The following is a 12,301-nucleotide window of genomic DNA, read 5'->3' on the forward strand; positions in this document are numbered from 1 at the left end:
GGCAGAACCATCTCTGATTCGCCTCTCTGCTCCCTTTGTTGGGGGGTGACGGTCAGGAGTGATTGCTGTATTCTCGTAAGTGCAGAGATGCTTGGATTGCATTAGTCCTGCTGTGTCCAGTGGTAAACAGCCAGGGGACTGCGGGAGGGTGTGGGGTGGTGGTGGCAGAGGGGGTGGAGTGAGTACTTTGACAAAGAACATGAGTTGCCCTACACAGAGATTTTGAAATCATGGCCAAGCCCAAGAGGCACCTCTTCTGTGAAGGACTATTCCAGGATCACTGAGGAGCCCCAGAAATCAAACTTGACATTGCACTCTTCCCCTGCAGTCAACAGATCCCTACGCTTCCAGAAGCTGTGCTGAGTTTAGTTGATGTCCGTGAAATGAGTGCACACGGGAGAGTAAGACTTTTTAGAACATTTCCCCAAATGGAAATCGGTTCATATCAACCCTTGTTAAGATCCAGAGAAACGCATTTCTAAGTGGAAAGAAAATCAGGGATGAAACAATGAGAAAAGTCATTGAACACAATGAAAATGTGTCACGGACAGATGTAGTGTTAAGACTAAAAGAGCTATGTTATTAAAAGTTGAACTATGCCACAATTAAAATAGATCATAAACATTGTTGAGTTTTGACTCTGAAATAGCCGTGTTATTAAACTTTTAAATATTGCCTCTGTCCATACCATTTAGATTATTTCCTGTGTTGAATTCGTGTAGTTATAAATACTGATACAACAGAGAATAGTCTTCCAACTCCGCTGGTCGACGTTCCAGGTTCTTTTTTTTTTTTTTTTTAAGATTTTTTTATTTATTTATTTGACAGACAGAGATCACAAGTAGGCAGAGAGGCAGGCAGAGAGAGAGAGAGAGGAAGAGAAGCAGGCCTCCTGCTGAGCAGAGAGCCCGATGCGGGGCTCTATCCCGGGACCCTGGGATCATGACCTGAGCCGAAAGCAGAGGCTTAACCCACTGAGCCACCCAGGTGCCCCGACATTCCAGGTTCTTAATGCTCAATCTACTACCACTTTATCATGATGCTTTGTGGACATCCTTACTCAGTCTGGGTTCTTCCTTTTGATACTTGCCCCACTTACCACACTAGGCTCTGTGACCCACTGAATGACAAAAATTAGGAAATTGAAATATCACTGAGAATTGAAAATCACTATGCCAACTACCTTTAATAAAGAATCCTACTAAGCCCACCAGTATCACTTTTAATCCTGATAACAACTATCTGAGAAAGGCAGAATGGATCCTCTATTTTCATAAGGAGTAAGAGTCTCCACATTAAAAATCATATTCTGGGGGCGCCTGGGTGGCTCAGTGGGTTAAAGCCTCTGCCTTCGGGTCAGGTCATGATCCCAGGGTCCTGGGATTGAGCCCGGCATCGGGCTCTCTGCTCAGCAGGGAGCCTGCTTCCTCCTCTCTCTCTCTCTGCCTGCCTCTCTGCCTACTTGTGATCTCTGTCTGTCAAATAAATAAATAAAATCTTAAAAAATTATATTCCGATTGAGTAGTGGACCGAGGTTGTGAACTCGGGTCAGTGTGACTTCAAAATCTGAGATCCTTCCACTTATGTAAACCATGGACCAGGACAAGGAGTGATTGTTTTACCAAATAAAACATTTTTAATGCAGCTATGTGATTGCTTTATTACAATAAAGACAAGAACTAGTTTATACTGAGTGCCAAGCACTGCTGCCCACACATTAGCTCACGAGACCATCAAACCCTACGAGCATGGAGGTATCATCAGCCTCATTCCACACATGAGCACATGGAGGCTTACAGACGTTAAGTAAGTTGTCCAAAAAGCATATCGTAAATGGCAGAGCCTGATCTCAAACCCACATGAGGTTAAACTCCACAACTACTAAGTCGGATTGAGTGAAATTCGGTTGACTCCTGCAAATTCCTATTAGTGGCAGAATTGTGGAAAACACCCTGTAATACCAAATGGCACGCTAATCCTTGGTCATCCTTTGCCAGCACCGTCTTTCATGAGAAAAGCAATTGTGAAACTTGCCTCTTTTTTGCAACAGAATTTCTCCCCCCGGTCCACTGGCTACCACTCAAATTTCCTCATTTCGGAAATCCAAACTGGCTGCCTAACTTGACAGAATACAAGAACATAATAGGAGATTTCTGGGTGCCTGGGTGGCTCAGTTGGTTAAGCGACTGCCTTTGGCTTGGATCATGATCCCAGAGTCCTGGGATTGAGTCCTGCATCAGGCTCCCAGCTCCGTGGAGAGTCTGCTTCTCCCTCTGGCCTTCTCCCCTCTCATGCTTTCACACACACACACCCTCTCTTTCTCAAATAAATAAATAAAATCTTAAAAAAAAATAAAATGAGATTTCTCCTAACAATGAAATAGTGGATGATACTCAGAGTTAAAGAAATACCACTGGAAGAGTATATAAAGGTCGGGAGGTCTTTCTAATTTAGCGGCTATTAAATAAGCATGTAAATCCTTTGCTAGTTATTGCTGGTTTCATGTGAAGCACAGGAGAGATCCAGAGCTGAAGAAAAATGACATCATCCCCTCCAACATGCAAGCTGTATTCCTCAGTGCCTGATGCCAGCTATATAAGAAAATGCTTTTCTGAGTTGTACTTAAAAATGCTAGAAATTATTACAATATATTAAACATGCTTACAGCAGTGTTATAAAATCTATAGTAGCCTTAATCAATCAGCAGAGGGCATGTGGAATTTTTATTAGCCAGGGTTTTCTAATACATTTTCCCCTCTGTAATGAATCAGGAGGGAGGGGTTAAGCGGCAGGGGGAGCTGTCCAAAACCCGAGGCCTCTGAAATACTTGGGAACTCTCTGCTGTACAGAATTCAAGCTGATTTTTACTGAGTTAACATTTTAGAAATAAAGGTATTATAGGAGAGGGCCAAACAGCAAAGTACCTAAAAGTCAGGGAGTGGGTCACAAAGAAAGAAAAGCACCAGGGAAAGAACATTTGTTTGAAGACTTTGGTAAGTTAAGTCCTTTTTTCTTTTTGGATACAAATGAACTTACTCATCATGTTTGGAGGCAAAGGAGAAAGAGCCAAATGGAGGATAAAATTGAAAGATAGTTGAGAGAAAGTTCCTGGGGGGCTGATATGGGTAGGATCCAGAGGACTGGCTGAGAGACTGATTTTAGAAAAGAATCTGAAAGCCCCCCCCTCACTTTTCCTCTTGGCTTCAGGGAACCATGAACCACACCAGCCTATGTCCCCAAAGGGCAGTCACTCCAGGAATATCTGGGCATGATTTTCCCCTCCTTCCCTCTTCCACTAGGCCCTGTACCTCCCATGCAATCAAATCTTCAGGGGGAGGAAGAGAAGGCAGGAAAGAGAAGCAGGGCCCCAGAAGCAGATTCTCTGGAAGGAAACACATGGCCACAGATACTTGAAGCCTTTCCTTCCCTCCATGAAAGAATGGCCCAGAAATGCTTGTCAAGCAGTCGAGGGCCTGGGCTTGTTTTGTCTGTATATCAGGAATCAGATGTAAAATATATGTTTGACTTCCAAAGAATAAAATGAATTGTCATGGTAGAGAAAGTTTCCTGGAGGAAATATTATCCCGAAGCCTTCCAGCTTGAGCCTCTCCCTTATAACTCACCACCACAAATTATTTTCGTAATAAAAATGAGCTCCGAGAACAAACTAATTACATGGGAGAGCAACTTATACTTCACTGCAGTTTTCACAATATATTTTTTTCATCAAATATGAGTCAGCCAATGTAATTAGGAAAAATGATTAGCAAAGCTCTTTATTGAATATGGATCCAAGTCATGTTAAAAAAAAAAAAAAAGCTTTTTTTTTTGAAAATGGCTTTAAACCGACATTTTCTTCTAAGCAGTAATCTCTGTTCCCTTCCACAATAGCTTTTTAGGAACATGTAATCTGAGAGAACAGAACTCCTCTCCTGAAAGAATACCAACTTCCTTCCTTCTTTCATGCTAGAACTTTCTGTTATGTTGGTAGAAGCAGTTGGTAGACTGCTTCTTCCTACCAGAGCACTGAGAGAAAACCACTGTTGAAATCCCACTACAAACCATCTGTAGGTGAGCCTAGGGAATCCTTCCAGGTTTGGAAGAGCTTGGACCACTGAGCTACCCTGGTTTTCAGTTCTCAAGTAATACTGAGCTTCCTTCTACAAAATAACAGTAGGTTTGAAAGGCATTTGTATCTATTCTTTATACCTTTACATTTTGAAATATTTGCGATGCTTAGGAGTAAACAGGAATAAAGTCCATCTAGCCAAAATTACATTTTTCCATGTGAGCAACTTAGATTTAGTTGGAAATTCCACAATGTAAGTTTAAACCAGCATCTCTCTTCACTTTTGTGTGTTCTGGGCATTCAGGCTTATAGAAAAACTTAATTGATTAAAAAAAAAATCCAAGGAACCAACAGAGATGAATGTTAAAATTCATTTCTTTAATTATTAAACTTTTATTTTACATACAAATTGAGATAAAATTAATTACTATTACTTTCCATTATTTCATGATTATTTTGTTACTTAGATCTTCCTAGAAAATGCAGCTTCTAAGCACTCTGGTGTGACTGTTAGCATGTCAGGTGAACAAGCTGATTCTTTTCCTCCACTTTTCCTTAAACAAATCACTGCATGGCTACTTTGTGCCAGCTGCTGGGTATATAGTAAAAAAGAAAAATTGTCTCGTTCCTACTTTCATGCTGTCTACTGAGGAAAAACCCCTTGCAAGAGGTTTTAGCCCAATGCTCTCTTTCTCCCATAAAGAAATCATCTCCTTTCTACATAATAAAGCCACTTTGTCCCTACATTTCCCAGACCCTACATTTCCCAGGCAAGGAGCGGGGGTAAGCAAAACTATAATAATTTGACTTAAGCAGCCCTTGCTTCCGGAAGAACGTAAGGTAAGATGCTTTCTGAATGTCTTTGAAATGACTGTGTCTGCTTCACATAAAGGCAAGAAAGGTTGGATGACCTTTTGGATGTATTCAAAGGTGGAGGGTGAGTCGAAGAAGGAAGCCGAGGGGTTCTTTCTCTGTGAAACCAGACACATGCCTCTTTGCTAAGGGTTCACACCAGCACTGCAATACCAACTGAATTTGCAAAGCATATTTTCATCATTTGTGACATTCATTGAAGCATCCCAGTGAGAAGGGGCATTTTATTACTTCCATTTTACTCCAGAGAAATAAGAAACAAGAGGTTAAATGACTTTCCCAAAGTCAATAATAGACCTGGGACCAGGATTAAAAGTTTATAAATCCCTAACCTGTGCTGAGCGCACTCAACCATACACTTAACCTTGCCAAAAAGGAAAGGCTCCATTTTGCTGTTTAACTAATTAGAATCAAGACACATTAGGCAAGAACGTAGCACCTGGTTCGTAATGCAGTCACATTATTTTATTGCTGTTTCAATCCCAAAACTCCATGTTCTTCCAAACTCCTCAGTGCTTTTATGAGATAGTTACTGGATTATCAACTCAACTGGTGTCTATTCCCATGCATCAAACTGTGCCCTAAGAAAACATCGCTTGGGGGGCGCCTGGGTGGCTCAGTGGGTTAAAGCCTCTGCCTTCAGCTTGGGTCATGATCCCAGGGTCCTGAGATGGAGCCCCGCATCGGGCTCTCTGCTCAGCAGGGAGCCTGCTTCCCTTCCTCTCTCTCTCTCTCTCTGCCTGCCTCTCTGCTTACTTGTGATCTCTGTCAAATAAATAAATAAAAATCTAAAAAAAAAAAAGAAAACATCGCTTGGGAAGCAATGAAAATTGTAGGAAAGAAGAAAAATGCTCTCTTAGTAAGGAGGAATTCAATTATCATAATTTGGTGTATATATATACATATATATAAAATGGTTTAGCATGTATGTACATATATTTACATATAACATATAAAAAATACATTATTATAATATATAATAAACATTTGGCACTTGACGGATATTACCCCCAAATCAGAGATTATGAACTTGTCAGGTTCTCTAAGCTGTAATGGTTCCAGAAATGATTCTATTGTTTCTTCTTTCCATTTTCCAAATTGACCAGTTATTCCCTAAAAGCTAACCGAGTGCTAGGGAACTGTCCCTTCTGTTATTTTTTCTGATCCCCCGGGGGAGACCATAAGCTCTTTGAGGGCAAGAGCTATGCCATTCTCAGGGCAATGCTTGATACAAGGCGAGAGCTAAACAAAAATTACTCTGCATATAAATCGTCTCTGATCTATCATGCTGTCCTTGTGTACTTTTCAATTTTAATAACATGGATTGGAGGCAAAGCTTTACAAGACACAGGAAAACAAGTCTTCTGTTTTGCAGCTTAGGGCAGGGACTTACATAATTTTAAATAATGCATTCTTATTTCAGACAGTGAAACCAGTGAAAAATGGACATTTCAGATGAGAAAATGAATGGCAACGTACTTCCAGTAAAACTGAATTTGGTATTGGTTTTAAGGGAAAAATCCAACCTCCTCTTAATGATGCTGTCAGATTTTCTAAACATTTCCACAGCTGTGAAGTTTAAATGCCACCTAAGGGCTTTCCGTGAAGCTCCGGTACAGGGACCGGAAAGGTTGAATTTGACTTTGGTCAAGTCTGAAACAATGAGTAATGGACATAGCTTCATACTGCCCCCTGGTGGTGTCACGCTCAGCTGTGCTCAGAAACTTCATCAATCTTGGACATTCTCTTTGGCTTCCATAGCAACACCTCCAGGAAAGACTCCGAGCTTAGATTTATAAATCTAATCTCAGGCCCCTCCTCAACTTTCATATATTGCCTCTGTTCCATTCTGTGAAGCTTGCCCTGGGAACCAGGGAGGGAGGCAAAACTGCTCATGAGGGGGATGTTAGGACTCCAGTGGAGAACCCAGTAACCCAATAGCCCATGTGTGAGATGGTGTCGGGCAGTGGGACTGTCCTAGCTCTGAAAATCAACACAAAAAGAGTTTCCTATCATCAGTCATCCTGAAACCTCATTTTTCAGTCTCCCACATAGCCACACTCCCATCCCAGCTATGACATGGCAACTGAAAGAACACTGAAGTCAGGTTTAGCTTCAACAGTCATGAACTTGTGGTTTAGAAATCAAAAAAGTGTTTTCAAGGTGAGGGTTCGTCTAGGCCAGGTTGGGTTGGGAACACAACACACTCATTACCAGATTAGTCCAAAGGGGCACTGGTTATGTCACTCACATTACTCCTTTTCCCTGTAAGTCTCCTTAGATCTGCTCATGAGCTGGGACAGTTGCTAAACTCAATGAATGTCCCCATCCACCAGACGGAGAAAAGCAGGAGGGTTTTTAACCTCAGGATCATTCCTTTGGTCTCCTGAATGCCTAGAAGCCTCGGCTGAAACCCAGGTAAACTCAGACGACTCTCCTCCATCCAACATCTCTTTAGAAAAGGCTGCCTATAAGCCAAACACATGAACCCCAAGATGCTGAAATGGCCAGATAGCTACCCAGTAACCAGAGATTTACAAGGAGTTCCCAAAGGTGTTAACGGCCTCTAGCCAAGTTGATGAGGCTGGGGATACAGCTCACGACAAGAGAAGAGAAAAAGTCATGAGGCTTGCGATTCAGCCAACTTACACAGGTGGGGATGAAAATAAAGCTTTCAGAATCCATGAGGAGGAGAGACTACAAGTGGCTCTTAAACGGCACACACACAAAGCAGGGTGGAGTGGACCAGGCTGTGACAGTCCAGATCCTGGTGTCCAGCAGTGTGGATTCAGTTGGTCTGGCTGGTTAAGTGGGTTTGCCTTTCCTTCTTCCCCTGACCCACTGCCCTCCGCAGGTGTCACTTCTGGAGTTACAAGCTCCCTGGAGTAGGACAATCTGTGTGGCCCCAAAACAGGCTCTTCTGGTCCATCTGGAGGTGCCAACAGGGACACCCAGCCTAGTGGGGGATCCCCATGATGGGAGCCCTTGACAACTCACATCCTGACATCAAAGACTCCTTCCAGACCATGAGCTCAGACATGATCCTTCTCATCTCTGCATGAGGGCCTCCAAGAAAGAATGGTGGAACTGGGTTCCCTTGACCTTTGTCATCTGCTGCATAAACATATCTCATGTGGACCGTCCCTTATCCTGGTGGCTTCTCAACCTCAGATCGGGCTATGAGCGTCTTCCAAAGGACTTCCTTCAGTTCCCTTCCTTTGTTAGCTTTCATCATTTTCCTGTTTTTCTCAGGTCTCATGTTGACCTTCAAGAGGTGGCTAAGGGGTAGACAAGGTATTGTGTCTCCTTCTGGTCCAGTCACACAAAATACTGACATACATACAAGTGCAAGTCTCTTCATTTCTATTTCTCTGCTGTTTTGTCAGACCTGCTACATTTTTAGTTTCTTCCCTTTGTAAGCGTTTGCTTTTTGAACATACTTGTGAATACATATTTGCTGCAACAATTTCCACAATGAAATAACAATGAAGACTTATACATTCACATGAGGAGCACAACCCAAAGCACTAGCACTCATCTGTCTCAATGTTATGCTCTTGTTGCAAAGTCAGAAAAGAATTTTTACCAGCTCATAAAATCAGGTTTGGGGGAAATCAGGCAATTTCGTTCATGTCATATGTTAATGGATCACAAGGCAATTTATCTTCTCTACTTTCCACCATATGGATAGGTTTTCTCCTAATAGGCTTGTGATGGGTAGGACTGCTGTGTTTAAGGAAAGAAATATAAAGTGTTTCAGGTTGGTATTCAAGCCCCGTAAAACAGATCTATCTAACAATTCCTCACCATGAATCCCTACTCTCCCAACAGATTACTTTCCTTCCTGATCCTGATATATGTGATTTTTTTTTTTAATAAACTTAAAGTGGGTACACATGCTGTTCCTTCCCTAAAATGCAGTTCCCGGTCTTCTCCACACATCTGGAACCTATCCACGTTTCCGGTTCAGCTCAAATGCAGGGCAGTGTATGACGTCACCCTCTCTGCTGAATCAGATCTTCCCACACATGCAGGCACATGACCTACCTCCCCCCCCCACCGCCACTTTTCCACCCATCTCTTTATTTCCCAATTAATTAAATGGTAAGTTCCTAAAGCACCTTACTGTGTACTTTGATATCCCCATTAAACACCGAACCCGGAGCCATGCATCTCGTGGATGCCTAGAGAACAGATCGCAGACTACGGGAAAAACAAGAGAAGCCCACATAAATGGGAGGGCAGGAAGGTCATTTTCCAGCACAAAACAGAGCTGGATGTGATGCTAGAATCTGTTCAGGGAGCTGCAGGGTTGCTGGGCCTGACCTTCACTTTCTTGTAGACACACGCTGGGTTCACAACGCACAACTTTTGCTGGAAATTAGGAAAATTCCCAAGGTCTGACAACCCAATCAATACAGACAGGACAACTTGATAATTCTGCCTCCGACCCTAATTCAAGCGGAGAGAAAACTTCCATGTCTCACTTTGCTTTTCATGTGCAAATGGAGTCCGAGGCCAACTCTTGAATTTTCAGGGACAGGTCTCAGTGTCATTGTCACTATTATCTCCCCTACCTGCAACTTCCTCATTTATAAAGCAAGGGATTTGTGGAGTATTAGGTCATTCTCCAAGATTCTTTCTACTTTTATAACACCCTTTCCCACACCCTTACAACCTACTTTGTTTCCCTAGGGCCCCTTCTTTCTTCTCTGGCTTTCACTCCATTCATCAGTTACTAAACTGATTAACACCCACTTAACACCCATTAACACCCACTGCACCAGGTTTAAAAAAAAAAAAAAAAAAGCAGTCATCCTATCCATTGGTCAGGACCTCTTGTAAAAAAGATATGTAGCAACAATTTTTAAAATAATTAAAACATTTGATTTAATGTTTCATTTGATGGTGCCTCTGTTTTCTTCCTCCAGCAACTTCATTTTTACAAAGCTAGCAGTACTTTAAACAAATGTGCTTCCTGTGGGAAAAAAGAAAACTCAGAAAAAAGTAAAATATGGGCTTTTCTCATATATATTTTAGGTGACCTCTTCTTCTTCCAGCACCCACAGATACGACTCATCATTAGAAGAGGAGAAAGGTGCCCGTAGAAACCGAATGAAGAAAAGAATGTGGTTTGGATATAAACAAAAAAGACCACCTCATTTTTTAAAAAGGTTATTAATAATGGTGAAAGATATTATATGAATATTTATTGGAAAGAAGGAAAAATGATTTTTAAGGGTTTAATTAAAAAAAAAAAAAGGTGACCAGGGAAAGATTTAAGCAGAATTTAAAAATAAAAAGAGGAAAATCCAATCCCTTGACTTGTGTGGTGCTTTTTATAGAACCTGCTTAGTTGGGAAATATGTGCCATGATTCACTTTTGAGGTTAGGAGACAATACGTTTAATCAAACAGCTCTTCTCTTCTTTTTGTATTGTTCATAGCCAATGAATTAACACCAATAAATAAATTTGCAACTTGCCCAACTCCTCAGTACCTCAAAACCTCATTATATATGACAGAATGAGAAGGGGGACATAGAATCAACTTACTTTCAGAGCCTATGCCTAAGGTGAATGTGTGAAGGAATTACTATTTTTACGTATATGCCAGTATTTATCAAGGCCTGCACCATTCATTGCTGGGTTAGCCCCTGCTACAGTCCTAGCTGTTAGGTAGGACATCCTTGTCTTGTTGATTAAGGAACTGAGACTCAAGGCACCTGGGTAGCCCAGTTGGTTAAACATCTGCCTTCAGCTCAGGTCATGATTTCAGGGTCCTGGGATTGAACCCCATGTTGGGCTCTCCACTCAGCGGGGAGCCTCTGTGACCTCTCTCTGTCACCCTCTGTGACCTCTCCCGCTTTCACTCTCTCTCAAATGAATAAATAAAATCTTAAAAAAAAAAAAAAAGCAGCAGCAGCAGCAGCAGCAGATTCAGCAACTGAGGCTCAAGAAGCTTGAGTAACTGGCAGGTACTTGTGTGTACAACAGAATTAGATTCCCCTGAAGCCTAGCACTGTCTTCTTAGGTCAATAAGACAAACTGGTATGAGTTACTTGCTTAGTAAATTATAGTTACGTGAAGGTAGATCTGATACCAGATTTCCATCTACTATGGCATTCCTAAATAAGAATCTCCAATTAAACATGTAAGAAAAACACTTCAACGTTTCATCTTCACTTTCTTTCAACATCGCTTCCTCTAGAACTCTCAAGTATGGGAGATGCTCTCTTGAGGGGTGAGATTGGGATGGGAAGAACTTGCAACCATCTCGGAGAAAGAATGTGGAGTCATTCAAAAGTACTTACAGCATTGTAGTAAATTTTATATTCAGGAAAAGATTCAAAGATCTATTATTCTCGGAAGAAAAATTCCAGAGACTTGAGCTCTAGGAACTGTCCATGGCCAGTGGGTCTTGGGCTCCATTAACTGCTCTAGAGTCAAGGCAGTAGCTGCGTTCTGGATCAGTCAAGTTACTGTCCTTATCAAATTTTGAAATCTGGAAAATGAACTGGTTTGGTATTTGACTCCTATTGCTCTTTGTAATGACAAATGTGTGAACCTCTGTGTCACATTCTTTTGTGTCTTAAAGACCTTAAGACTCAGCTTTAATAAGTCTCAGAGAAATCCAGTTCTAACACACACGCACACACCCACACACACACACAACCATTTTATCTGATGAATACAACTATGACTTTCATGTCTTCGTTACAACTTTGGTAAAATATTTTAATTAAAGGATTACCAATGGTGAGCACTGCTCATTTCTGCAGACCTGAGGTAGGATGTATTTCATGGCTGCAATCTAAGGTTTCTGCCCCAGTCACTAGGAGTTTTGTTTCATAAAACTTAGATTGTGCTGATACTGATACTTCTAAAAGGGTTAATGAAGTAGAATATTTTTCAGAGATGAAAATAAAAATTAATGGAAATTTTGCTTTTCATTAATCACATCAGCAAATCAATGTTTTATATCAAGCTATTTATGTAACAAGATGCTAAATTATGTTCCCAAGAATTTCTGTGTAAAACATTTCCATATGTAAAACCCGTAAAATTCTGTAACACATTCACAAATCATTGTGACAAGGAACACTGGTATTAATTTCTTGAAGTCAATGTCATTTTTCCAATATAATTTTATGATTTTATTTCCTCATACACTGAAACTTTAAAAAAAAACTGCATGCCTTCTTAGAAAATAAAGGCATGTAATCACCAACACAAATGAAAAGATTATACAGTTCCCGTGTATACATTTTGTAACCTAAGGAAAAGCCTGTATTCTTAGTCTATATTATAGCAATCATCTATTTCTCTTATGGTATTTATCACAGTCTGTATGTATTTTG

The 12,301-nt window shown here is 41.1% G+C and overlaps 1 protein-coding gene across 3 annotated transcripts in view; it reads right to left on the reverse strand.

The window, feature by feature from the left end:
• Positions 1-12,301, reverse strand: part of KIAA1217 (KIAA1217 ortholog) — a 750,245-nt gene that overhangs the window by 469,997 nt on the left and 267,947 nt on the right. The gene's annotated exons all lie outside the window — the stretch shown is intronic.

The sequence above is a fragment of the Lutra lutra genome, chromosome 8, assembly GCF_902655055.1.
Source record: "Lutra lutra chromosome 8, mLutLut1.2, whole genome shotgun sequence".
NCBI classification, from domain to species: domain Eukaryota; kingdom Metazoa; phylum Chordata; class Mammalia; order Carnivora; family Mustelidae; genus Lutra; species Lutra lutra.